Source organism: Tamandua tetradactyla, chromosome 5, assembly GCF_023851605.1.
Source record: "Tamandua tetradactyla isolate mTamTet1 chromosome 5, mTamTet1.pri, whole genome shotgun sequence".
Lineage (NCBI taxonomy): Eukaryota > Metazoa > Chordata > Mammalia > Pilosa > Myrmecophagidae > Tamandua > Tamandua tetradactyla.
In genome coordinates this window covers 10,204,915-10,232,647 of record NC_135331.1, presented here as the reverse complement: position 1 = coordinate 10,232,647, position 27,733 = coordinate 10,204,915, and the positions used below count along the sequence as shown (strand labels likewise).

At 38.0% G+C, this 27,733-nt stretch overlaps 1 long non-coding RNA gene and 1 pseudogene across 5 annotated transcripts in view; both read left to right on the top strand.

Moving 5' to 3' along the window:
• LOC143683588 (uncharacterized) overlaps positions 1 to 27,733 on the top strand; it is a 64,281-nt gene that overhangs the window by 21,609 nt on the left and 14,939 nt on the right. For all 5 annotated transcript variants that reach the window (XR_013175548.1, XR_013175547.1, XR_013175546.1 and 2 more), the window contains one exon: positions 15,538 to 15,788. This is a non-coding gene — a long non-coding RNA (uncharacterized LOC143683588). The remainder of the gene's footprint in view (positions 1 to 15,537; positions 15,789 to 27,733) is intronic.
• On the top strand, positions 1,401 to 2,363 carry LOC143682240 (TP53-regulated inhibitor of apoptosis 1 pseudogene; annotated as a pseudogene).

Below are 27,733 nucleotides of genomic sequence, written 5' to 3'. Positions count from 1 at the left end.
CTTTTAAAGGACTCCAGTAAACTAATCAAGACACACCTGGAATGGGCTGTGTCACATCTCATCTAATTAAAATTTCACACCCACAATCAGGTATGTCATATGTCCATGGATATAATCTAATCAAAAGTTTCCACCATACACTATTGAATCGGGTTTAAAAGAAGGCTGTCTCCACAAAACTGAAGTAGGATTAAAACATGGCTTTTCTGGGGTTACATGTAAGGCACATCAGTATAGTCACAGAACTGCACAATCATCACCAGTATCTAATTTTAGAATGTTATCAATACTTCCAAAAGAAATCCCATACCTACTAGCCATCATTCCCCCTCCCTCCTTGGCAACCAGCAATCTACTTTCTGTCTCTATGAATTTGACTATTTTGGACATGTCATGTATATAGAATCAAATGACTGAGTCTTTTGTGACTGGCTTCTTTGATTTAGCATAATGTTTTTGAGGAACATATTATAACATGTATCAATGCTTCATTCCTCTTTTTGACCAACTACTATTACATTGTATTCGAATCTACATTTTTTAATCCATTTATCATTTGGGTTGGACATTTGGGTTGTTTCCACTTTTTGGTAATTATGAAAAATGTTGCTATGTCATTTCTTCTTGAGTTTTTGGGTCCACATATGTTTTCAGTTCTCATAGGTATATAAGTAGGCATTACTGGATCCGATGGTAACTCTATGTTTAACCTTTCAAGGAGCTACAAGACTGTTTTTCAAAGTGGTTGTACAATTTACATTCCCGTTAGTAATATATCTTTCCACATCTTCGTCAACACTGGTTAATGTTTGATCTTTAAATTTTAGCCATGCTAGTAGGTGTGAAGTGATAACTTATAGTTTTGATTTACATTTTTCTAATTACTAATGATGTTGAACTCAATATAATTTGTTAAATATATGAATAGCCACATAACTTTCCAGATTAAATTGCTGTACCAAGTTTTTACATTACTAATTTTTAAAGTTAATACTTTAGTTGTTTTTTTATTACAAAATAATATGTGATAAATATTTTTCACGAAATCAGTGTGCTGGTTAGAGGGTAAAGAAAAGGTTCTTATCAGGAAAGAAGCACACGGGATGTCTTCTGGGATCATGACACTGTCTTATTCTTGAGCTCAGTCGTAATTATACAGATTCCCTTTGTAATTATTATGTAAAAAATATATATACACATTTATATACTTTTATATACATATATACATTTATATATATTTTTTGTATACTTGTCATATATCACAATTAAAAGGTAACATAGAAGTGGGCCACAGTGGCTCAGCAGGCAGAGTTCTTGCCTGCCATGCCGGAGATCTGGGTCAATTCCTGGTGCCTGCTCATGCAAAAAAAAAAAAAGAAAAGAAAGGTAACATCGCTGCCATGAGCAGTGTAGGGGAGGCTGCACTGACGTGAAACGTGAATATGAGCAGTGCTTTAATTGCTGGTTTGCCAGGGAAGTCCCCCAAGTGCTCTGGGGACCTGTGCACTGACCTCTTCAAGCGCTACCAGTGGTGTGTTCAGAAAGCAGTAAAGGAGAAGGAGATTCTTGTTGAAGGACTGGAGTTCACAAACCACAGCAAAGAAAAGCCTGAGAGCTCAGCTTGACCTTTACAGTCATCTTGAAAAGGGACTCCTCAATTCAGGAAGTTGAAGATTCTGGATTTTGTCAGTTAAGGCTACAAAGATGAATATAGCCATCTACCTGGTGAGGGGTTTAGAAGGGAGGAGTTTTATTTCCTCTCATTTGTGCATTTGGCTTTGGAATCATTTCTCATTAACTGGTATCTTGCAGGAACTGTGCTAAAATTGAATAATTTCTTGGGATTATGGCTGCAACATTTGGTCTGTGATCAACTTTAAATATACCTTATATATAAATAATGATAAACTAGTCAGTGTGGTCGGGGTTACCTGACCTCTTAAGCTGTGTTATGAAGGATATTTAGGACTGGGATCATTGTGCATGAAAGCAGTTGGTTAGGACTTCTCTTTCCTCTCAGGGAGCTAATGCAATGAAGAGATCGCACCAAAACAGTGTCAGTGCTTGGGAGTATAATTTTATTTTTTATGTGATAACAATGATTAAAATTGCTAGTGGTCTGAATTAGCCAAGAAAAAAACAGCTTTCAACAATTCCCTGCCTTAACAAGAGATGTCAGTTGACTTGAAAACTTCATGAATATTGCAGAGAACACCACTTCAGCGATCACAGTGTAGCTCAGGAGTAACTTGGAGTAACTTTGGAGGAAGATCCTAAGTTCCAAAGATTTTCTTTTGTCGATTCCAACTCAAGTCAGTGAATTAAGTCAGTTTGCATATCATAAAATGTTGCATCCAGGTAAATGAGGGAAGAAGTTTGCTTTATTTACCTCATTTACCTTATCATGTCCTGTAACATCCATAATCATGAAAATGGAATAAGTAATATTTAGTTCCTATTTAAAAAAAAGATCTTATTTTTGAATTTTGGAAAGCAAATTTTTACCTTCTTAAAGATGAAGAAAGTGGAAACATTTCCACCACCCAAATATTTTACTGTTTTGTGTGTGTGTGTGAATGGTGCCCATGTGGAGAAAAAAAAGGATACTTGTTAATAAATCCTTCTTGAGCAAAACTTTTACCTTTTGTTGTAATAGAAGTGTCAAGAAGTTGCCACCAGATGGCGGAATAAAACACGATTTAATCTTGCAGCCTAAAAAGCACACCAAAACAAGACCAGGGAGTCACTGGAAAACATTGCTTTTGAATTTCCTACCACCTGAAATCTCTCTGCTTCATACAAAAGGACTTAGTAAATATGGTTTCATCAGGGAAGTCAGACCTAATTCTTCAAATGCATCAAACAAAGATAAAAATGTGGAAAGTCACTCAATCAGTCTTGATCGATAATCCAATCAAGTGGAGGCTTTTAAGGAAGAAGGGAGAGACTTTCATTGCTTCTTCAGCCAGAAACCTCTCCTGTGGAGTTCATCCAGATACGTCATTGGCGCTGCCAGCTTCACAGCCTGCCCTACAGATTTTGGACACTTCCATTCCCATGATTGCATGAGACACCTTTATAAATCTCATATTTACACATTTCTCTTGTTGATTCTGTTTCTGTAGAGAAGCTTGACTGACACAGCTTGGTACCAGGAGGTGGTTCTCGAGAAACAGAAATCTTAAAAATCTTAAAAATTTTTTACAATTGGTTTTTTACTCTGACTTGACTCAGAGACACCAATAACTGTTTTATTTTTTTATTTTTTTATTTTATTTTATTTTATTTTTTATTAATTAAAAAAAGAATTAACAAAACAATTAGAAATCATTCCAATCTACATGTACAATCAGTAATTCTTAATAACATCACATAGTTGCATAATCATCATTTCTTAGTACATTTGCATCGATTTAGAAAAAGAAATAGAAAGACAACAGAATAAGAATTAAAACAATAATAGAAAGAAAAAAAAGAAAAAAAAACAAAAACAAAAACAAAAAACTTATACCTCACATGCAGCTTCATTCAGTGTTTTAACATAATTGCATTACAATTGGGTAGTATTGTGCTGTCCATTTCTGAGTTTTTATATCCAGTCCCGTTGTACAGTCTGTATCCCTTCAGCTCCAATTGCCCCTTCTCTCTCTTTTTTTTTTTTTTAATTAACGGAAAAAAAGAAATTAACCCAACATTTAGAGATCATACCATTCTACATATGCAATCATTAATTCTTAACATCATCACATAGATGCATGATCATCATTTCTTAGTACATATGCATTGGTTTAGAAGAACTAGCAACATAACCGAAAAAGATATAGAATGTTAATATAGAGAAAAAAATAAAAGTAATAATAGTAAAATCAAAACAAAACAAAAGAAAACAAAACAAAAATCTATAGCTCAGATGCAGCTTCATTCAGTGTTTTAACATGATTACTTTACAATTAGGTATTATTGTGCTGTCCATTTTTGAGTTTTTGTATCTAGTCCTGTTACACCGTCTGTATCCCTTCAACTCCAATTGGCCATTATCTTACCCTGTTTCTACCTCCTGCTGGACTCTGTTATCAAGGACATATTCCAAATTTATTCTCGAATGTCTGTTCACATCAGTGGGACCATACAGTATTTGTCCTTTAGTTTTTGGCTAGACTCACTCAGCATAATGTTCTCTAGGTCCATCCATGTTATTACATGCTTCATAAGTTTATCCTGTCTTAAAGCTGCATAGTATTCCATCGTATGTATATACCACAGTTTGTTTAGCCACTCTTCTGTTGATGGAGATTTCGGCTGTTTCCATCTCTTTGCAATTGTAAATAACGCTGCTATAAACATTGGTGTGCAAATGTCCGTTTGTGTCTTTGCCCTTAAGTCCTTTGAGTATATTCCCAGCAATGGTATTGCTGGGTCGTATGGCAATTCTATATTCAGCTTTTTGAGGAACCGCCAAACTGCCTTCCACAGTGGTTGCACCATTTGACATTCCCACCAACAGTGGATAAGTGTGCCTCTTTCTCCGCATCCTCTCCAGCACTTGTCATTTTCTGTTTTGTTGATAATGGCCATTCTGGTGGGTGTGAGATGATATCTCATTGTGGTTTTGATTTGCATTTCTCTAATGGCCAGGGACATTGAGCATCTCTTCATGTGCCTTTTGGCCATTTGTATTTCCTCTTCTGATAGGTGTCTGTTCAAGTCTTTTTCCCATTTTGTAATTGGGTTGGCTGTCTTTTTGTTGTTGAGATGAACAATCTCTTTATAAATTCTGGATATTAGACCTTTATCTGATATATCATTTCCAAATATTGTCTCCCATTGTGAAGGCTGTCTTTCTACTTTCTTGATGAAGTTCTTTGATGCACAAAAGTGTTTAATTTTGAGGAGTTCCCATTTATTTATTTCCTTCTTCAGTGCTCTTGCTTTAGGTTTAAGGTCCATAAAACCGCCTCCAGTTGTAAGATCCATAAGATATCTCCCAACATTTTCCTCTAAGTGTTTTATGGTCTTAGACCTAATGTTTAGATCTTTGATCCATTTTGAGTTAACTTTTGTATAGGGTGTGAGATACGGGTCCTCTTTCATTCTTTTGCATATGGATATCCAGTTCTCTAGGCACCATTTATTGAAGAGACTGCTCTGTCCCAGGTGAGTTGGCTTGACTGCCTTATCAAAGATCAAATGTCCATAGATGAGAGGGTCTATATCTGAGCACTCTATTCGATTCCATTGGTCGATATATCTATCTTTATGCCAATACCATGCTGTTTTGACCACTGTGGCTTCATAATATGCCTTAAAGTCAGGCAGCGCGAGACCTCCAGCTTCGTTTTTTTCCCTCAAGATGTTTTTAGCAATTCGGGGCCCCCTGCCCTTCCAGATAAATTTGCTTATTGGTTTTTCTATTTCTGCAAAATAAGTTGTTGGGATTTTGATTGGTATTGTATTGAATCTGTAAATCAATTTAGGTAGGATTGACATCTTAACTATATTTAGTCTTCCAATCCATGAACACGGTATGCCCTTCCATCTATTTAGGTCTTCTGTGATTTCTTTTAGCAGTTTTTTGTAGTTTTCTTTATATAGGTTTTTTGTCTCTTTAGTTAAATTTATTCCTAGGTATTTTATTCTTTTAGTTGCAATTGTAAATGGGATTCGTTTCTTGATTTCCCCCTCAGCTTGTTCATTACTAGTGTATAGAAATGCTACAGATTTTTGAATGTTGATCTTGTAACCTGCTACTTTGCTGTACTCATTTATTAGCTCTAGTAGTTTTGTTGTGGATTTTTCCGGGTTTTCGACGTATAGTATCATATCGTCTGCAAACAGTGAGAGTTTTACTTCTTCCTTTCCAATTTTGATGCCTTGTATTTCTTTTTCTTGTCTAATTGCTCTGGCTAGAACCTCCAACACAATGTTGAATAATAGTGGTGATAGTGGACATCCTTGTCTTGTTCCTGATCTTAGGGGGAAAGTTTTCAATTTTTCCCCATTGAGGATGATATTAGCTGTGGGTTTTTCATATATTCCCTCTATCATTTTAAGGAAGTTCCCTTGTATTCCTATCTTTTGAAGTGTTTTCAACAGGAAAGGATGTTGAATCTTGTCGAATGCCTTCTCTGCATCAATTGAGATGATCATGTGATTTTTCTGCTTTGATTTGTTGATATGGTGTATTACATTAATTGATTTTCTTACGTTGAACCATCCTTGCATACCTGGGATGAATCCTACTTGGTCATGATGTATAATTCTTTTAATGTGTTGTTGGATACGATTTGCTAGAATTTTATTGAGGACTTTTGCGTCTGTATTCATTAGAGAGATTGGTCTGTAGTTTTCTTTTTTTGTAATATCTTTTCCTGGTTTTGGTATGAGGGTGATGTTGGCTTCATAGAATGAATTAGGCAGTTTTCCCTCCACTTCGATTATGTTGAAGAGTTTGAGGAGAATTGGTACTAATTCTTTCTGGAACGTTTGGTAGAATTCACATGTGAAGCCATCTGGTCCTGGACTTTTCTTTTTAGGAAGCTTTTGAATGACTAATTCAATTTCTTTACTTGTGATTGGTTTGTTGAGGTCATCTATGTCTTCTTGAGTCAAAGTTGGTTGTTCATGTCTTTCCAGGAACCCGTCCATTTCATCTAAATTGTTGTATTTATTAGCGTAAAGTTGTTCATAGTATCCTGTTATTACCTCCTTTATTTCTGTGAGGTCAGTAGTTATGTCTCCTCTTCCATTTCTGATCTTATTTATTTGCATCCTCTCTCTTCTTCTTTTTGTCAATCTTGATAGGGGCCCATCAATCTTATTGATTTTCTCATAGAACCAACTTCTGGTCTTATTGATTTTCTCTACTGTTTTCATATTTTCAATTTCATTTATTTCTGCTCTGATCTTTGTTATTTCTTTCCTTTTGCTTGCTTTGGGATTAGTTTGCTGTTCTTTCTCCAGTTCTTCCAATTGAACAGTTAATTCCTGCATTTTTGCCTTTTCTTCTTTTCTGATATAGGCATTTAGGGCAATAAATTTCCCTCTTAGCACTGCCTTTGCTGCATCCCATAAGTTTTGATATGTTGTGTTTTCATTTTCATTTGCCTCGAGGTATTTACTAATTTCTCTTGCAATTTCTTCTTTGACCCACTCGTTGTTTAAGAGTGTGTTGTTGAGCCTCCAGGTATTTGTGAATTTTCTGGCATTCTGCCTATTATTGATTTCCAACTTCATTCCTTTATGATCCGAGAAAGTGTTGTGTATGATTTCAATCTTTTTAAATTTGTTAAGACTTGCTTTGTGACCCAGCATATGGTCTATCTTTGAGAATGATCCATGAGCACTTGAGAAAAAGGTGTATCCTGCTGTTGTGGGATGTAATGTCCTATAAATGTCTGTTAAGTCTAGCTCCTTTATAGTAATATTCAGATTCTCTATTTCTTTATTGATCTTCTGTCTAGATGTTCTGTCCATTGATGAGAGTGGGGAATTGAAGTCTCCAACTATTATGGTATTTGTGTCTATTTCCCTTTTCAGTGTTTGCAGTGTATTCCTCACGTATTTTGGGGCATTCTGGTTCGGTGCATAAATATTTATGATTGTTATGTCTTCTTGTTTAATTGTTCCTTTCATTAGTATATAGTGTCCTTCTTTGTCTCTTTTAACTGTTTTACATTTGAAGTCTAACTTGTTGGATATTAGTATAGCCACTCCTGCTATTTTCTGGTTGTTATTTGCATGAAATATCTTTTCCCAAACTTTCACTTTCAACCTATGTTTATCTTTGGGTCTAAGATGTGTTTCCTGTAGACAGCATATAGAAGGATCCTGTTTTTTAATCCATTCTGCCAATCTATGTCTTTTGATTGGGGAATTCAGTCCATTAACATTTAGTGTTATTACTGTTTGGATAATATTTTCCTCTGCCATTTTGCCTTTTGTATTATATATATCATATCTGACTTTCCTTCTTTCTACACTCTTCTCCATACCTCTCTCTTCTGTCTTTTCGGTTCTGACTCTAGTGCTCCCTTCAGTATTTCTTGCAGAGCTGGTCTCTTGGTCACAAATTCTCTCAGTGACTTTTTGTCTGAGAATGTTTTAATTTCTCCCTCATTTTTGAAGGACAATTTTGCTGGATATAGGAGTCTTGGTTGGCAGTTTTTCTCTTTTAGTAATTTAAATATATCATCCCACTGTCTTCTAGCCTCCATGGTTTCTGCTGAGAAATCTACACATAGTCTTATTGGGTTTCCCTTGTATGTGATGGATTGTTTTTCTCTTGCTGCTTTCAAGATCCTCTCTTTCTCTTTGACCTCTGACATTCTAACTAGTAAGTGTCTTGGAGAACGCCTATTTGGGTCTAATCTCTTTGGGGTGCGCTGCGCTTCTTGGATCTGTAATTTTAGGTCTTTCATAAGAGTTGGGAAATTTTCAGTGAAAATTTCTTCCATTAGTTTTTCTCCTCCTTTTCCCTTCTCTTCTCCTTCTGGGACACCCATAACACGTATATTTGTGCGGTTCATATTGTCCTTGAGTTCCCTGATACCCTGTTCAAATTTTTCCATTCTTTTCCCGATAGTTTCTGTTTGTTTTTGGAATTCAGATGTTCCATCCTCCAAATCACTAATTCTATCTTCTGTCTCTTTGAATCTATCATTGTAGGTATCCATTGTTTTTTCTATCTTTTCTACTTTGTCCTTCACTTCCATAAGTTCTGTGATTTGTTTTTTCAGTTTTTCTATTTCTTCTTTTTGATCAGCCCATGTCTTCTTCATGTCCTCCCTCAATTTATCGATTTCGTTTTTGAAGAGGTTTTCCATTTCTGTTCGTATATTTAGCATTAGTTGTCTCAGCTCCTGTATCTCATTTGAACTATTGGTTTGTTCCTTTGACTGGGCCATATTTTCAATTATTTGAGCGTGATCCGTTATCTTCTGTTGGCGTCTGCGCATTTAGACAGATTTCCCTGGGTATTGGATCCAAAAGTTTGGAAGATTTTTCTGTGAAATCTCTGGGTTCTGTTTTTCTTATCCTGCCCAGTAGGTGGTGCTCGTGGCACACGTTTGTCTGCGGGTCCCACCAGTAAAAGGTGCTGTGGGACCTTAAACTTTGGAAAACTCTCGCTGTCCAGGGGGTTCGCTAGCCGAAGCGGCTTGAGCCGGCCCGGGGTCCGAACGCAGGGAGGGTTGCTGATCGCCGCAGCCCGGGAAAGAGCCCGTCCGAATTTCCTAGTCGGCCCTGGGCGACAAGCGTGGCGGGAGGGCGCCAGCGGCAGCGGCCCGCCCGAGAGAGTGCACGTTCCCTGGGAGTCACGGGTTTGGAAAGGGCCGCCCCCACCCGTCACCGTTCTCCGTGGCCTGGGGATTTCCGATCCAATTCTCTCAGTTGGTCCGGGGGGCTGCGCGTGGTGTGGGCGCCAGCCACCTTGGTTTCAGGGGACCGCCTCTCCAATTCTCCCAGCCGGCCCGGGAAGGGGGAAGGGAGTAACTCCGGCCGCTTCCCGCCCCGCCCGGTGAGGCCCGCGCGCCTCGGCGATCTCACCCGAGCTGCTTCTCTCAGTCAGCCAGCCGTTCCAGGATGGGGTATGCTGTCTTTTTTTATCTCTGTTGTGGCTTTGGGTGCTTTCTGTATCATTTCTACTCCCCTAGTAGCTGTCCTGGGGAAGAAACTAAGATCCGCGCGTCTTACTAAGCCGCCATCTTCCAGGAAGTCTCGGCAGCCCTTCCCAATAACTGTTTTTAATAATCAAGATGGCACTGACAATCCTTGGGGTGACTTGGCAAAAGAGATACTCAAATATCACAATTAGATTCTGCTAATTGTATGCTTATATGAGGCAAGGCTTTGGGTGATAATGTTTTTGACACCTCTGTGGAGTTTTGTGGAATCAAGAGGTATAATAAGGTTGGCTGATTGTTAGATATGCTGGATGCAGTGATGAGAGAAAGGGATGAGCTGAAGGCTTCAGATTTGCATCTTAAGTGCTGTATGAACTATGTAAAAGTTTCCATGTGTGCATTGAAAGAAAATCTTATTTCCTGTGGTCGCAGACTTGAGATCTCTGAAAACCAGACACAAAGTCTCATTGTGCGAGTAGCAGATTCACCATGTAAACTAAAATCTCAACCTTGCAGGGTGTCTGCTATTAAAGTAAGCGCTTTGAATGAATGGGATTCTGAATATGGGATGTTGAGATGTGGCTTGATAGTGATGGCTTTGGGGAAATGGGATCCCTGAAATCTGCTGAGTCTTTGCTAGATAGACCTGTAATGTACTGCCCTGAAGAAAGAGCTTCCCCACCGCCAGCCTGCCTCGAGGAAACAGCTTCCATGTCTCCCGTCTCCTCAGAGGAGTCTGCTATCCAACCTCCACCTAATAAGATTAACCCTTTGCTGCCTACTAACCCTGTAACCACCTCCCCTGGGGAAACAGCCCTCACTCCTCTGTCTGGAACGACTAATCTTTTTTTTTTTTAATTTTGTTTATTTATTAAATTAAAAAAAAAATTTAACAACAAACAAAGAAAAACACCACTCTTAACATATGGTCATTCTGTTCTACATATATAATCAGTAATTCACAATATCATCACATACTTGCATATTCATCATCATGATCATTTCTTAGAACATTCGCATCAATTCAGAAAAAGAAATAAAAAGACAACAGAAAAAGAAACAAAACAAAAACAGAAAAAAAGATATTATACATACCATACCCCTTACCCCTCCCTTTCATTGGTCACTAGCATTTCAAACTAAATTTATTTTAACATTTGTTCCCCCATTATTTATTCTTATTCCATATGCGCTACTTGTCTGTTGACAAGGTAGATAAAAGGAGCATCAGACACAAGGTTTTCACAATCAGACAGTCACACTGTGATAGCTATATCATACAATCATCTTCAAGAAACATGGCTACTGGAACACAGCTCTACATTTTCAGGCAGTTCCCTCCAGCCTCTCCATTACATCTTGACTAACAAGGTGATATCTATAATGCGTAAGAATAACCTCCAGGGTAACCTCTTGACTCTGTTTGGAATCTCTCAGCCATTGACACTTTTTCTCATTTCCCTCTTCCCCCTTTTGGTCGAGAAGGTTTTCTCAATCCCTTGATGCTAAGTCTCAGCTCATTCTAGGGTTTTTCTCAGTCCCTTGATGCTGAGTCTCCACTCATTCCAAGATCTCTGTCCCACATTGTCAGGAAAGTCCACACCCCTGGGAGTCATGTCCCACGTAGAGAGGGGTAGGGTGGTGAGACTGCTCGTTGTGTTGGCTGGAGAGAGGGGCCATATCAGAGCAACAAAAGAGGCTCTCTTGGGGGTGACTCTTAGGCCTAAATTTTAAGTAGACTTGACCTATCCTTTGCGGGGTTAAGTTTCATATGAAAAAACCCCAAGACTAGGGGCTCAGCCTGTAGCTTTGGTTGTCCACACTGCTTGTGAGAATATCAAGAATTCAACTTAGGGAAGTTGAATTTCTCCCCATTTTCACCACTCCCTGAAGGGGGCTTTGCAGATACTTTTCCACTCACTGATCGAGTCACTCTCGGATTCATCGGGGCATCACTCTGGACAAACCAGCAAAATCTCATGTCCTACCTGAGATTCCAAGTACTTATGGCTTTCAAACTATCTACATAAGTTATATTATGAAATGCACTAGTCAAAATATAAATTTTGTAACTAATAAACATTTTTTGCTTTAGTCTCACACAGAAGGTGACATTTTAAAATATTAATTACCATCTATTTTCAGTACCCTGCAATAATGACATTCCTTTGTTCTTCCTCATGCAAAAACATTTTTAAAATTGTACCTTGTACATTTCACTATTATTATACACTCTAGGCATTCCTAGATTATACCATCTCAATCTTTAACATCTATCTTTCTTTCTGATTTCGATATGTCCCCAGACCTCCTCCCTCTATCAGTCTCACATGCAGCTTCATTCAGTGTTTTAACATAATTACATTACAGTTAGGTAGTATTGTGCTGTCCATTTCTGAGTTTTTGTATCCAGTCCTGTTGCACAGTCTGTATCCCTTCAGCTCCAATTACCCAATATCTTACCCTATTTCTGTCTCCTGATGGTCTCTGTTATGAACGAAATATTCCAAGTTTATTCACTAATGTCAGTTCATATCAATGAGACCATACAGTATTTGTCCTTTAGTTTTTGGCTAGTCTCACTCAGTATAATGTTCTCAAGGTCCATCCATGTTGTTACATACTTCATAAGTTTATTCTGTCTTAAAGCTGCGTAATATTCCATCGTGTGTATATACCACAGTTTGTTTAGCCCCTCGTCTGTTGATGGACATATTGGCTGTTTCCATCTCCTTGCAATTGTAAATAATGCTGCCATAAACATTGGTGTGCCAATGTCCATTTGTGTCTTTGCCCTTATGTCCTCTGAGTAGATACCTAGCAATGGTATTGCTGGGTCATATGGCAATTCTATATTCAGCTTTTTGAGGAACCGCCTAACTGCCTTCCACAGTGGTTGCACCATTTGACATTCCCACCAACAGTGAATAAGTGTGCCTCTTTCTCCACATCCTCTCCAGCACTTGCCATTTTCTGTTTTGTTGATAATGGCCATTCTGGTTGGTGTGAGATGATATCTCATTGTGGTTTTGATTTGCATTTCTCTAATGGCCAGGGACGTTGAGCATCTCCTCATGTGCCTTTTGGCCATTTGTATTTCCTCTTCTGAGAGGTGTCTGTTCAAGTCTTTTTCCCATTTTGTAGTTGGATTGGCTGTCTTTTTGTTGTTGAGTTGAACAATCTCTTTATAAATTCTGGATACTAGACCTTTATCTGATATGTCATTTCCGAATATTGTCTCCCATTGTGTAGGCTGTCTTTTTATTTTCTTGATGAAGTTCTTTGATGCACAAAAGTGTTTAATTTTGAGGAGTTCCCATTTATTTATTTATTTCTTCAGTGCTCTTGCTTTAGGTGTAAGGTCTATAAAACCACCTCCAATTATAAGATTTATAAGACATTTCCCTACTTTTTCCTCTAAGTGTTTTATGGTCTTAGACCTGATGTTTAGATCTTTGATCCATTTTTTTTTTTTTTTTTTTTTTTGCCTTCATTTTATTTTTATTTTATTTTATTTTATTTTTTTTATTAATTAAAAAAAGAATTAACAAAACAATTAGAAATCATTCCAATCTACATGTACAATCAGTAATTCTTAATAACATCACATAGTTGCATATTCATCATTTCTTAGTACATTTGCATCGATTTAGAAAAAGAAATAAAAAGACAACAGAATAAGAATTAAAACAATAATAGAAAGAAAAAAAACAAAAAAAAACAAAAACAAAAAACCTATACCTCACATGCAGCTTCATTCAGTGTTTTAACATAATTGCATTACAATTGGGTAGTATTGTGCTGTCCATTTCTGATTTTTTATATCCAGTCCCGTTGTACAGTCTGTATCCCTTCATCTCCAATTATCCCTTCTCTCTTTTTTTTTTTTTTTTTTTAATTAACGGAAAAAAAGAAATTAACCCAACATTTAGAGATCATACCATTCTACACATGCAATCATTAATTCTTAACATCATCACATAGATGCATGATCATCATTTCTTAGTACATTTGCATTGGTTTAGAAGAACTAGCAACATAACCGAAAAAGATATAGAATGTTAATATAGAGAAAAAAATAAAAGTAATAATAGTAAAATCAAAACAAAACAACACAAAACAAAACAAAAACCTATAGCTCAGATGCAGCTTCATTCAGTGTTTTAACATGATTACTTTACAATTAGGTATTATTGTGCTGTCCATTTTTGAGTTTTTGTATCTAGTCCTGTTGCACAGTCTGTATCCCTTCAGCTTCAATTACCCATTGTCTTACCCTGTTTCTAACTTCTGCTGAACTCTGTTACCAATGACATATTTCAAGTTTATTCTCGAATGTCCGTTCACATCAGTGGGACCATACAGTATTTGTCCTTTAGTTTTTGGCTGGATTCACTCAGCATAATATTCTCTAGGTCCATCCATGTTATTACATGGTTCGTAAGTTTATCTTGTCTTAAAGCTGCATAATATTCCATCGTATGTATATACCACAGTTTGTTTAGCCACTCTTCTGTTGATGGAGATTTTGGCTGTTTCCATCTCTTTGCAATTGTAAATAATGCTGCTATAAACATTGGTGTGCAAATGTCCGTTTGTGTCTTTGCCCTTAAGTCCTTTGAGTAGATACCTAGCAATGGTATTGCTGGGTCGTATGGCAGTTCTATATTCAGCTTTTTGAGGAACCGCCAAACTGCCTTCCACAGTGGTTGCACCCTTTGACATTCCCACCAACAGTGGATAAGTGTGCCTCTTTCTCCGCATCCTCTCCAGCACTTGTCATTTTCTGTTTTGTTGATAATGGCCATTCTGGTGGGTGTGAGATGATATCTCATTGTGGTTTTGATTTGCATTTCTCTAATGGCCAGGGACATTGAGCATCTCTTCATGTGCCTCTTGGCCATCCGTATTTCCTCTTCTGAGAGGTGTCTGTTCAAGTCTTTTTCCCATTTTGTAATTGGGTTGGCTGTCTTTTTGTTGTTGAGATGAACAATCTCTTTATAAATTCTGGATACTAGACCTTTATCTGATATATCATTTCCAAATATTGTCTCCCATTGTGAAGGCTGTCTTTCTACTTTCTTGATGAAGTTCTTTGATGCACAAAAGTGTTTAATTTTGAGGAGTTCCCATTTATTTATTTCCTTCTTCAGTGCTCTTGCTTTAGGTGTAAGGTCTATAAAACCACCTCCAATTATAAGATTTATAAGACATTTCCCTACTTTTTCCTCTAAGTGTTTTATGGTCTTAGACCTGATGTTTAGATCTTTGATCCATTTTGAGTTAACTTTTGTATAGGGTGTGAGATACGGGTCCCCTTTCATTCTTTTGCATATGGATATCCAGTTCTCTAGGCACCATTTATTGAAGAGACTGTTCTGTCCCAGGTGAGTTGTCTTGACTGCCTTATCAAAGATCAAATGTCCGTAGATGAGAGGGTCTATATCTGAACACTCTATTCGATTCCATTGGTCGATATATCTATCTTTATGCCAGTACCATGCTGTTTTGACCACTGTAGCTTCATAATATGCCTTAAAGTCAGGCAGCATGAGACCTCCAGCTTCGTTTTTTTTCCTCAAGATACTTTTAGCAATTCGGGGCACCCTGCCCTTCCAGATAAATTTGCTTATTGTTTTTTCTATTTCTGAAAAGTAAGTTGTTGGGATTTTGATTGGTATTGCGTTGAATCTGTAAATCAATTTAGGTAGAATTGACATTTTAACTATATTTAGTCTTCCAATCCATGAACACGGTATGCCCTTCCATCTATTTAGGTCTCCTGTGATTTCTTTTAGCAGTTTCTTGTAGTTTTCTTTGTATAGGTCTTTTGTCTCTTTAGTTAAATTTATTCCTAAGTATTTTATTCTTTTAGTTGCAATTGTAAATGGAATTCATTTCTTGATTTCCCCCTCAGATTGTTGAGAGAGCAGAGAAAGACATAGCCATGAGAAGCAGAGAGTCCACCAGCCAGCAACCTTTGGAGATGAAGAAGGAAAATGCCTCCTGGGGAGCTTCCTGAAACAGGAAGCCAGGAGAGAAAGCTAGCAGATGATGCCATGTTCACCATGTGCCTTTCCATATGAGAGAGATACCCTGACTGTGTTTGCCACGTGCCTTTCCACTTGAGAGAGAAACCCTCAACTTCATCAGCCTTTGTGAATTGAGGTATCATTCCCTGGATGCCTTAGAATGGACATTTCTATAGACGTGCTGTAATTGGGATATTTTCTCAGCCTTAGAACTGTAAACTAGCAACTTTTTAAATTCCCGTTTTTAAAAGCCATTCCATTTCTGGTATTGCATTCTGGCAGCTAGCAAAGTAGAACATTGGGGAAAAGGAAATGATCATATATTTGGGGGATTATCAGACACTGGCTCAGAAGTGATGCTAATTCCAGGAGACCCAAAATGTCACTCTGGTCCACCAGTCAGAGTAGGGGCTTATGGAGATCATATGATTAATGGGGTTTTGGCTCAGGTCCATTGGGTCCCTGGATCCATTCTGTGGTCATTTCTCCAGTTCCAGAAGGCATAATTTGAAACAACATACACAGCAGCTGAGAGAATCCCCACATTGGTTCTCTGACTCATGAGGGCTATTATGGTAGGAAAGGCCAAGTGGAAGCCGCTAGAACCATCCCTACCTAGCAAAATAATGAATCAGAAGCAACACTGTGTTACTGGAGGGATTTCAGAGATTAGTGCCACTGTTAAGGACTTGAAGGATGCAGAGTTGGTGATTCCCACCACATCCGCATCCAACTCTTCTATCTGGCCTGTGCATGAACACAAGTCCCAGATGGGACTTGGAGGATGACAGTGGATTGTGCTAAATTTTACCAGGTGGTTACTCCAATTGCAGCTGCTATTCCAGATGTGGTATCATTGCTTGAGCAAATCAACACATTGCCAGGTACCTGGTATGCAGCTGTTGATCTGGCAAATGCTTTTTTCTCAATAGCTGACAGTAAAGAACCAGCAGGAACAGTCTTTACTCAGCTGGCAAGGCCAGCAGTATACCTTTACTTCCTGCCTCAGGGGTAAATCAACTCTCCAGCCCTATGTTACAGTCTTGTCTGCAGGGACCTTATCATTTCTCCCTCCCACAAAACATCACACTGATCCATTATATCAATGATATCATTCTGGTTGGACCTAGTGAGCAAGACGTAGCAACTACTCTAGACTTATTGGTAAGACATTTGCGGACCAGGGGATGGGAGATAAATCCAACAAAAATAGGGCCTTCCATCTCAGTGAAATTTGTTGGTGTCCAGTGGTGTGGGGTATGTGGAGATATCCCTTCTAAGGTGAAGGATAAGCTGTTGCATCTGGTCCCTCCTACAGCCAAAAAAGAGGCACAATGTCTCGTTGGCCTCTTTGGATTTTAGAGACAACATATTCTTCATTTGGGTATGCTACTCTGGTGCATTTACTGAGTGACTAGAAAAGCTGCTAGTTTTGAGTGGGGACTAGAACAAGAGGAGGCTCTGTGACAGGTCCAGGCTGCTGTGCAAGCTGCTCTGCCACTTGGGCCGTATGATCCAGCAGATCCAGTGGTGCTGGTAGTATCTGTGGCAAACAGGGATGCTGACAGGAGTTTTTGGCAGGCACTCAAAGTAGAATCACAATGCAGACCCTTAGAATTTTGGAGTAAATCCTTACCAACTGCTGCAGATGAGAAACAGCTTTTAGCCTGCTATATGGCCTTAATAGAGACTGAATGCTTAACCATGGGCCACCAAGTTACCATGGAACCTGAGTTACCTATCATGAGCTGGGTGTGGTCTGATCCACCAAGCCATAAAGTTGGGCATGCACAGCAGTACTTCATCATAAAACAGAAATGGTATATTAGAGATAGGGCTCGAGAAGGTCCTGAAGGTTCACGTCACATGAGGAAGTGGCCCAAATGCCCATACCCATAGCCCCCACTCCTGCTACATTACCTTCTCTTTCCCTGACCAGAGCTATGGCCTCTTGGGAAATTCCCTACAGTTGGGTGAGTGAGGAAGAGAAAACTCAGGCCTGGTTTACAGATGGTTCTGCACGACATGCAGGGGCCATCCAGAAGTGGATAGCTGCAGCAGTACAACCCCATTCTGGGATGTCCTTAAAGGACAGTCATGAGGGAAAATCTTCCCAGTGGGCGAAACTTGGAGCAGTGCACCTGGTTATTAATTTTTCTTGGAAGGAGAACTGGCCAGAGGTGTGTTTGTATATTAACTCATGGGCTGTTGCTAGTGATTTGGCTGGATGGTCAGGGACTTGGAAGGAGCATGATTAGAAAATTGGTGACAAAGAGGTCTGGGGAAGAGGTATGTGGATCTTTCTGAGTGCATGAAGAACTTGAAGATACTTGTGTCCCATGTGAATGCTCACCAGAGGATGACTTCAGCAGAGGAAGGTTTTAGTAATCAGGTTTTGCAATGCGTCTACAAAAACTACCATATGTGAACTTACAGAATGCCTTATCCATTGTCACGGTATTCCACACAGCATTGCTTCTGATCAAGGAACCCACTTCACAACAAATGAAGAAAATTAAACAGAACCTGAGGGACCTGTGGGATACCATCAGGCATACCAGTATATGCATCATTGGCAGCCACAAAGAACAAAAGAGAAAGGGGCAGAAAAAGTATTTGAAGAACTAATGGCCTGAAACTTCCAAAAACTGATGAAAGACATTAATGCACATCTAGAAAACCTAAAAAACTCCAAGTAGGATAGAATCTAAGAGATCTACACCAAGGTCTGCTATAGAGAATTTTTCAAAAGCCGAAACCATAGAGAGGATTTTGAAAGCAGCAAGAGAGAAGTGATTTGTCACATACAAGGGATCCCCAATAAGACTAACAGCAAATTTATCCTCAGAAACCATGCAGGCCTGAAGACCATGGAATGGCATATTTAAAGTCCCTAAAAAGAACTGTCAAGCAAGACTTCTTTATCTGGCAAAATTATCTTTCAAAAATGAAAAGGAAACTAAGACATTTACAGATAAACAAAACCTGAAAGAGTTCATTACCAGAAGACCTGCCCTACAAAAAATGCTAAAAGAAATCCTTCAGGCAGAAATAAAAGGACACTAGACAGTAACACAGAGTCACAGGAAGAAATAAAAAACTTTGGTGAAGGTAATTACATAGGTAAATATAATATTCTGTATTGTATTTTAGGTTTGTAACTGCTTCCTCCCATGTGATTTAGTAGGAAAGTGCGTAAAATAACATTTAAAATCTTTGTTAATGGACATACAATGTATAAATGTAATCTGAAACAGTAACAATACAACAGGAAGGAATGGAAATATATAGGAGTAGATAATTTGTGTGCTACTGAAACAAAGTTGGTGCTAGTTGAACTAAGTTGTTACTAGTTTAAGATGTTAATGGTAATTATAAAGGTAACCACTAATAAAATAACGAAAAAATATAGAGATAGGAAAGAAGGGAATCAAATGTGCTACACTACTGATCAGGAACTAAAGAAAAAAAAAGCCAGTAATGGAGTAACTGAGGAATAGAAAATATACAAACATACAGGAAACAAATAGCTGAATATCTTAAGTAGATCCGTCCTTCTCAGTTATTTCCTTAAATGTCAGTGAATTAAACTCCCTTATTAAAAGACAGAAATTGGCAGATTGGATGAAAAAGTGTGATACATCTATATGGTGCCAAAAAGAGACTAATTTTAAATATAAAAACACCAAAATATTTAAAATAAAAGGGTGGAAAAAGATAGTTCATACAAATAGTCATCAAAAGAGAGCCAGACACCAGTGGCCAAGAAGGATCAAATGGAGTCAAGGGGCTATTCTGGAGGCTTCTCTTATGTAGGCTTCAATTAGATAGTGCTAATTGCCACGGTTTGCTAAATCTCAATCGACATCACCCCTGTTGAGTCTTAAGAACACGCAGGGCTCGAACTGAGACTGTTTAAATGTTTCATGCACTAGGTTTGCCTTCCTGGAACAGATAACCCAGATGGTTCCTAGGTCAGATAAGTCTTGAAACTTGGAGGGACCAGCTTTTCCAGGATTATCATTTAATCACATACCCCTATCCTTTTGTGTGGACACCCCTTCTCAACATGAAAAAGTCAGAACAGGCATTGTTCAAAGATCCCTGTAGATTGGGAGAAGGATTAAAGGAGAAGGAGGAGATATAACAGAGAAAATGGGATTTAACAAATGAGTATGGGTGCTGAATCACTATATTAATATTCCTTCTAGGCTCCAGTGTTTTGGAGCAGCTAGAAGGAAAAATCTGAAATGATGGAATGGTAACCCATGGCAAACTCCAGGATCTGTCCTGTAACTATTTGTTGAAGTGTGCTTTGAAACGTATTGCTTTTTTCTTTTTTACTTTATATATGTTATATTTTACAATTAAAAAAAGAAAAAAGTAAGTAATAAAAAAATATTCAGAGTGGCTATATTATTGTCAGATAAAATAGAGGTTATTTTATTTTATTTTATTTTATTGCGCTATCATCACACACCATAAGTCCATCCAGCATATACAGTCAGTGGCTCTCAATATCATCACATAGTTCTGTATTCAGTTCTGTATTCAGAACTATGTGACTATGATCATTTTTAGAAATTTGCATCACTTCAAAAAAAGAAAAAAGAAAAAACCCATATATCCCATACCTCTTACCCCTCACTCTCATTGACCACTAGTATTACAATCTACTCAATTTTTTTTTACCCTTTATCCCCACCTCTATTACTTATTTGTTTTTTGTCCTTATTTTTTTTTTTTTTTGCTCATCTGTCCATACTGTGGATAAAGGGAGTGTTCGGCACAAGGTTTTCACAATGACATGGTCACAGTGTAAATACTGTATATTTATACAGTCATCTTCAAGAACCATGGGTACTGGAATACAGTTCAACAGTTTCAGGTACTTCACCTTAGGCAATCCAATTCAACATGAATTAAAAAGGGATATCTATATAATGCACAAGAATAACCTCCATGATAACCTCTCTCAACTCTGTTTGGAATTTCTCAGCCATTGAAGCTTTGTCTCATTTTTCTCTTTCCCCTTTTGGTCAAGAAGGCTTTCTCAATCCCATGATTCTATGTCTTGGTTCATCCCCAGAATTCATGTTTCAGATTATTTGGGAAATTTACATTCCTGGGAGTCATGTCCCATGTAGTGGGGAGGGCAGTGAGTTCACCTGCTGAGTTGGCTTAGAGAGGCCACATCTGAGCACTAAAAGAGGTTCTCTGGGGGTAACTCTTAGGCATAATTTTAAGTAGGTTTATAGGTTTAGCTTCTCCTTCGCAGGAATAAGTTTCACAGGGGTGAACCCCAAGATCGAGGGCTCAGCCTGTTGAATTGGTTGTCCCCACTGCTTGCAAGAATATCGGGAATTCCCCAGATCAGATCAGGAAGTTTAATATCTCCTCCTTTCTTCACTGTCCCTCTAGGGGGTTTTGCAAATACTTTTTTATTCTCTGGACAAATTATTCTGGGAAGTATTGAGGCATCACATGAATCTGTATAAACTAACAAGATCTCATACTCTTTTCATGATTTCATGTAATTACAGTGTTCAAATAAACTGACCATACAACACAAAATGCATGAATGTATGTATCATAGATGTTCCAGAAGGAGAGGGGAAGGGAAAAGGGGCAAAAAGACTAATGGAGGAAATAATCACTGAAAATTTTCCATCTCTTATGAAAGACATAAAATTACAGATCCAAGAAGTGCCATTTACCCCAAACAAAATAGATCCAAATAGACCTACTCCAAGACACTTGCAAATCAGATTGTCGAATGTCAAAGAGGAAGAGAGAGAATTTTGAAAGCAGCAAGTGAAAAATGATCCATCACATACAAGGACAGTTCGGTAAGACTATGTGTGGCTTTCTCAGCAGAAAGCGAGGAGGTAAGGAGGCAATTTTATGATATATTTAAGATTCTGAAAGCGAAAAACTGTCAACCAAGAATTCTATACCCATCAAAACTAGCCTTCAAAAATGAGGGGTATTCAAAATATCTTCAGTCAAACAGTCACTGAGAAAGTGAGGTTGAATCAGTCTTCAAGAAGCATCCAAAAGAAGAAAAGTCCAGGACAAGCATTCAGGAAAGAATTAGTACCAATCTTGCTCAAACTCTTAAAAAAAATTGAGGAGGAGGGAAAGCTGCTTAACTCATTCTTTGAAGTCAACATCACCCTAAATACCAAAACCAGACAAAGATACTACAAGAAAAGAAAATTACAGACCAATCTCTTTAATGAATATAGATGCAGAAATCCTCAACAAAATGCTTGTAAATTAAATCCAGCAGCACATTAAAAGAATTATATACCATGACCAGGTGGGATTTATTTCCAGTATGTAAGTCTGGTTCAACACAAGGAAATCAATTAATGTAATATACGTATCAATAAATCAAAGTGGAAAAATCACATGATCATCTTGATTGATGTAGAAAATGCATTTGACAAAATTCAACATCCTTTCTTGATAAAAACACTTCAAAAAATAGGTATAGAAGGGAACTTCCTCAATATGGTAAAAGGAATATATGAAAAACCCAAAGCTTACATCATATTCAATGGGGAAAGACTGAAAGCTCTTCCCCTAGGATCAGGAACAAGACGAGGATGCCCACTTTCACCGTTGTTATTCAACATTGTGTTGAAAATTCTAGCCAGAGCAATTAGACAAGAAAAAGAAATAAAAGGCATCCAGATTAGAAAGGAAGAAGTAAAACTCTCACTGTTTGTAGATGGCATGATAATCTATTTCAAAAATCCCAAAAAATCTACAGCAAAGCTACAAGAGCTAATAAAGGAGTACAACAAAATGGCAGGATACAAGATCAACATCCAAAAATCAGTATTGTTTCTATATAGTAGTAATGGGCAATCTGAGGAGAAAATCATGAAAGATATTCCATTTATAATAGCAACAAAAAGAATAAAATATTTAGGAATAAATTTAACTAAGGCCACAAAAGACCTATACTCAGAAAGCTACAAGAAATTGCTAAAAGAAATCATGGCAGACCTAAATAAATGGAAGATCGCACTATACTCATGGATTGGAAAACTAAATATAGTTAAGATGTAAATACTACCCAAATTATAGATTCAATGCAATACCAATTAAAATCCCAAAATTTTACTTTGCAGATATAGAAAAACCAATAACCAAATTCAACTGAAGGGGGAGATTGCCCCAAATAGCTAAAAATATCTTGAGAAAGAAAAATGAAGTGGGTGGTCTCTCACTACCTGACTTTAAAGCATATTACAAAGCTACCGTGGTCAAAACAACATGGTACTGGCATAAAGATAGATATGTTGATTAATGGAATCAAATGAAGTGTTCAGATATAGACCCTCTCATCTACAGACAATTGATTCTTTTTTTATTTACTATTTTATTGCCACCTCTTCCTCCTTTACTTGCAGACGATTTTTGATAAGGTGGTCAACCAACCCAACTCAAACAGAGCAACCTCTTCAATAAATGGTATTTAGGGAACTGGATAGCCACATGCAAAAGAGTGAAAGAGGACCCGTATCTCACACACTATACAAAAATTAACTCAAAATGGATCAAAGATCTAAACATTAGTGTTAAGATGATAAAATATTTAGAAGAAAATGTAGGGAAATATCGTGTAAATCTTGTGATCAGAGGTGTTTTCCTAGACCTTACACCCAAAGCATGAGCAATAAAAAAGGAAATAGATAAATGGGGTTTCTTCAAAATTAAACACTTTTGTGCATCAAAGAACTTTGTCAGGAAAGTTAAAAGGCAGCCTACACAGTTGGAGACAATATTTGGAAACCACATAGATAAAGGGTTTAATATCCAGAATATATAAAGATATTCTATAACTCAACAACAAAAAAATCAAACAGAATAGAGTTTAAGACAAAAAAGATTATAAGAGACAAAGAGGGATATTGTATATTGATAAAGGCTCAATCATCTAGAATTATAAACATATTTGCACCTCACAACACAGTCCCAAAACACCTGAGGCAAAAAAATTGACAGATTCAAGGGAGAAACAGTTCTATGATAATAGTTGGGGACTTCAATGCACCACTTTCCGTTATTGATAGAGCGTCTAAGCAGAACAGCAGTAAGGAAATAGAGAACGTGAATAACACTATTAACCACTTAGAACTAATGGACTTGTGTAGAACACTCCAACGAACAACACTAAGTACACATTCTTCTCAAGTGCACATGCAGCATCTTCTAGGATAGCCTTTATGTGACACTACACATCAAATCTTAATGAATATTAAAATATTGAAATAATAACTTTATATCTTCTCAGACAATAATGGAATAAAGCCAGACATCAATACCAGAGGGAAAACTAGAAAATTTGCTATATGTGGAAATTAAACAACACACTATTAAACAACCATTGGGTCAAAGAAGAAAATTACAAGGCAAATTAGGAAGTAACTCGAGACAAATGAAAGTGAAAACAAAACAAACCAAAACTTACAAGATACAGTTTATGCAGCACTCAGAGGGAAATTTATAGCGCTGAATGCCTCCATTAAAAAAGAAGATCACAAATTAATAATCTAGCTTCACACCTTAAGAAACTAGAACAAGAAGAGAAAACTATCAAAGTCTGTAGATAGAAGAAAACAGTAAGGTAAAAAAATACAAAATAAAAATAGTAAAAATTAGAGCAGAAATTAACGAGATAAAGAATAGAAAAGCCCAGGAGCTTCTGCCATAGCCCAGATTGCGTGAGTTAAACAAGGGCGCAACACCGTTCAAGTACAGGCTGGCTGTCATGGACATAAGATGGTGACGGTAGCTATAGCTTTCATGGGAGTTCAGGGAACTTCTGCATATTCCCCACAGCTGAATGAGTTGAAAACTACAAGTTGTATACCCTCTTTCTCCTTGGGGAACCTCTCCTCCTCACTACCAAAACACCTCAGTCCCATATCCTGAGAACCTGACATCCCCCTTGCAAAATAAGTGCCAGGAAAAGTGATGGCGATCTTGAGCCACCTCTTCTCAGGCCTACCTCTCCTGGACTGCAGGTGGTGGCCAAGCTGAATGGATATCCAATGTAATTCCAATCAGGGCCCTCTTGCTTGTATGCCCCATGGTTCTCATGACTCCCAGACTCCCACTTGGGATGAACTTGGACTGTAGGACTGGATGTTTAAGCTTCCTCTGCTCACAGCCAATCTGGAAATGTCTGGCAGTTGGTCGCAGCGAATAATTTGGCCATCTTCTCATCCCTCACCTCTCTGTCTGTACCTGACTAAGGTCTCTAGCCCCCTGTGGGAGGAGGGGAGTGGTTTCAGGATCCCAGATAAGTCTCTTTCACTGCGTGGTTGTCAAACCTGCACCACTCTACCTCTCCCTCCTCCATGGGGAGAGCCTCATGATCTGTGCGGGGGGGGGGGGGGGGGGGGGGGGGGGGGGACCGGCACCCACAATAGCCTGTCTCAAGGATGAGGAGAGGAGCACTGTACTCTGGATAGATGGTTTTTGTTCACAGGAAGCAAGTCTGGTGGCTACCAAGTTCCCCATGGGAACGTCTAGCTTACAGAACTGTGAGGAAAGATCTCCCAAGCCAGCTGCAAGAGTAGGCTGAATTTGTGACCGAGCACATTCACCCTGTTCTCACCATTGCAGGTCCTCTGTTTTTTCATCCAGGGCCTCCCAGTATAGGGTAGAAAACTCTCTGTGTCTTTCATACCCTGAAACTGCTGTCCTAGTTATTTTCCTGTCCCTTCTGTATTTGTTGCACAGAGCCAGGGTGAACTCAGCTGCTCCTATTCTGGCAACTTCTTGGAAGTCCTCAGTAAAGCTGGTATTGTGTGACACCTTGGAGCCTGCTTCTTTTCCTTGACCTGTGCTTGCTAGTCCTTGAACTTAGTAGCTCAAGTAGCTTTATTATTTTTTTTTTCAAAATATTCTAAATACAGGATCGTGTCATCTGCAAAGAGTGAGGGCTTTACTGCTTCCTTTCCAATTCGGATGCCTTTTGTTTCTTTTTCTTGCCTAGTTGCTCCTGCTGGGATTTGCAGCACAGGGTTGAATGATGATTTTGACGGTGGGCATCCTTCTCTACAAATCTTGGAGGGGGGGGTTTCAGTCTTTCCCCATTGGGTATGGTGCTGGCTGTGAGTTTTTCATCTATGGCCTTTATCATGTTGAGGCAATTTCCTTCAATTCCCGTCTTTGGAGGTGTTTTATCAAGAATGGATGTTTGATTTTGTCAAATGCATTTTCTGCTTCTATCAAGATGATCTTGTGGTTTTTTCCCCTTTGATTTGTTAATATAGTTTATTATATTAATTGGTTTTCTTGTGTTGAATCTTTCTTTCACATCTGGGAAAGAACCCACTTGATCATGGTGTGTAGTTCATTTAATGTGCTGTTGGGTTTGATTCGTAGGTATTGTGTTGAGGATTTTGTGTCTGTATTCATTGGAGAGATGGGTGTGAAGTTTTCTTGTGGTATTTTTGTCTGGCTTTGGTGCTGGGGTGATGTTGGCTTCATGGGATTGGTTATGTAGCATTCCCTCCTCAATTTTTTGAAGAGTTTGAGCAGAACTATATTCTTATTGGAATGCTTGTTGCAGTTCACCTGTGAAGCCGTCTGGTTCAAGACTTTTTGCTAGAGGATTTTTGATTACTGATTTACAGTCTTTGCTGGTGGCTGTTTTTGTAGGGTCTTTTGTTTTAAGTGTTGTTTGTTCGTGTTTCTAGGAAGTCTCCTATTTCATTAAATTCTCTAGTTTCTTCTGGTGATCTCTGTATTTCTGTGTTAAGGCCTACTTACCTTAATTGTCATCTGTTTTGCTTGTATCTCTCATTTTGGTACTATAATTCCTCACTGTTTACTCAAAAAAAGAAGTAGAAGGAATTCCACAATTATTCAATAAATGTATGTCTGAAAAAAAATAGAAAAAAACAATAGAATCAACAAAACCAAAGTTGCTTTTTTTAAAAAAAGATCAGTAAAATTGACAAACATTTAGCCAGACTGATTAAGAAAAAGCGAGGAAGGACACAAATAACTAAAATCTGGAATGAAAGTGGGGCCATTTCTATTGACTTTACAGAACTAATATATATATATAAAGGTACTATGAACAGTCATATGCCAACAATTAGAAAACCTGGTTGAAATGGACAAATTCCTTGCAACATACAAATTACCTAATTTGACCCAAGAAGAAATGGAAAATCTCAGCATATCTTCAATAAGTAAAGAGATTGAATCAGTAATTAAAACCCATCTCACAAAGAAAAGTCCAGGACCAGATGGATGGTTTCACGGCTGAATCCTGTCAAACATTTAAGGAAGATTTAACACTATTCATTCTCAAATTTTACCAAAAAATAGAGGAGGAGAGATTACTTCCTACCTCGTTCTATGAAACCAGCATTACCCTAATACCAAAGCCACATAAAGACAACAAAGGAAAGGAAATTGCCGACCAGTATCTCTTATAAATACAGAAGCAAAATCTTCAACACAATACTGGCAAACTGAATGCAACAGGCTAATAAAAGGAGTATACAACATAACAAAGTGGGATTTATTCCAGGAATGTGAGTATGTCTTAAATAAGAAAATCAGCATAATGCCACACATAAATAGAATGAAGGGGAAGAACTACGTGATTATCTCAATCAATATGGAAAAGACATTTGACAAAACCCAATATCATTTCATGATAAAAACACCCAGAAAACTAGGAATAAAAGGAAACATCCTCAACATGATATGATATGAGAAACCCACATCAAACACTATACTCAATGGTGAAATACTGAAATCTTTCCCCCTTAAGTTCAGGAATAATACAAGGATGCCCACTGTCATCACTACTGTTCAACACTGTACTGGAAAGTCTCACCAGAGCAAGTAGGTAAGAGAAAGAAATAAAAAGTATTAAATTGGAAAAGAAGAAGTAAAATTTTTCCTATTTGTAGATTACCCGATATACAGAAAATCCTGAAAAAAATCCACAACAAAGCTACTGGGACTATTAAATGAATTCAACAAAGTGGCAGGGTACAAGATAAACAAGCAAAAATCAGTAGTATTCCCATATGC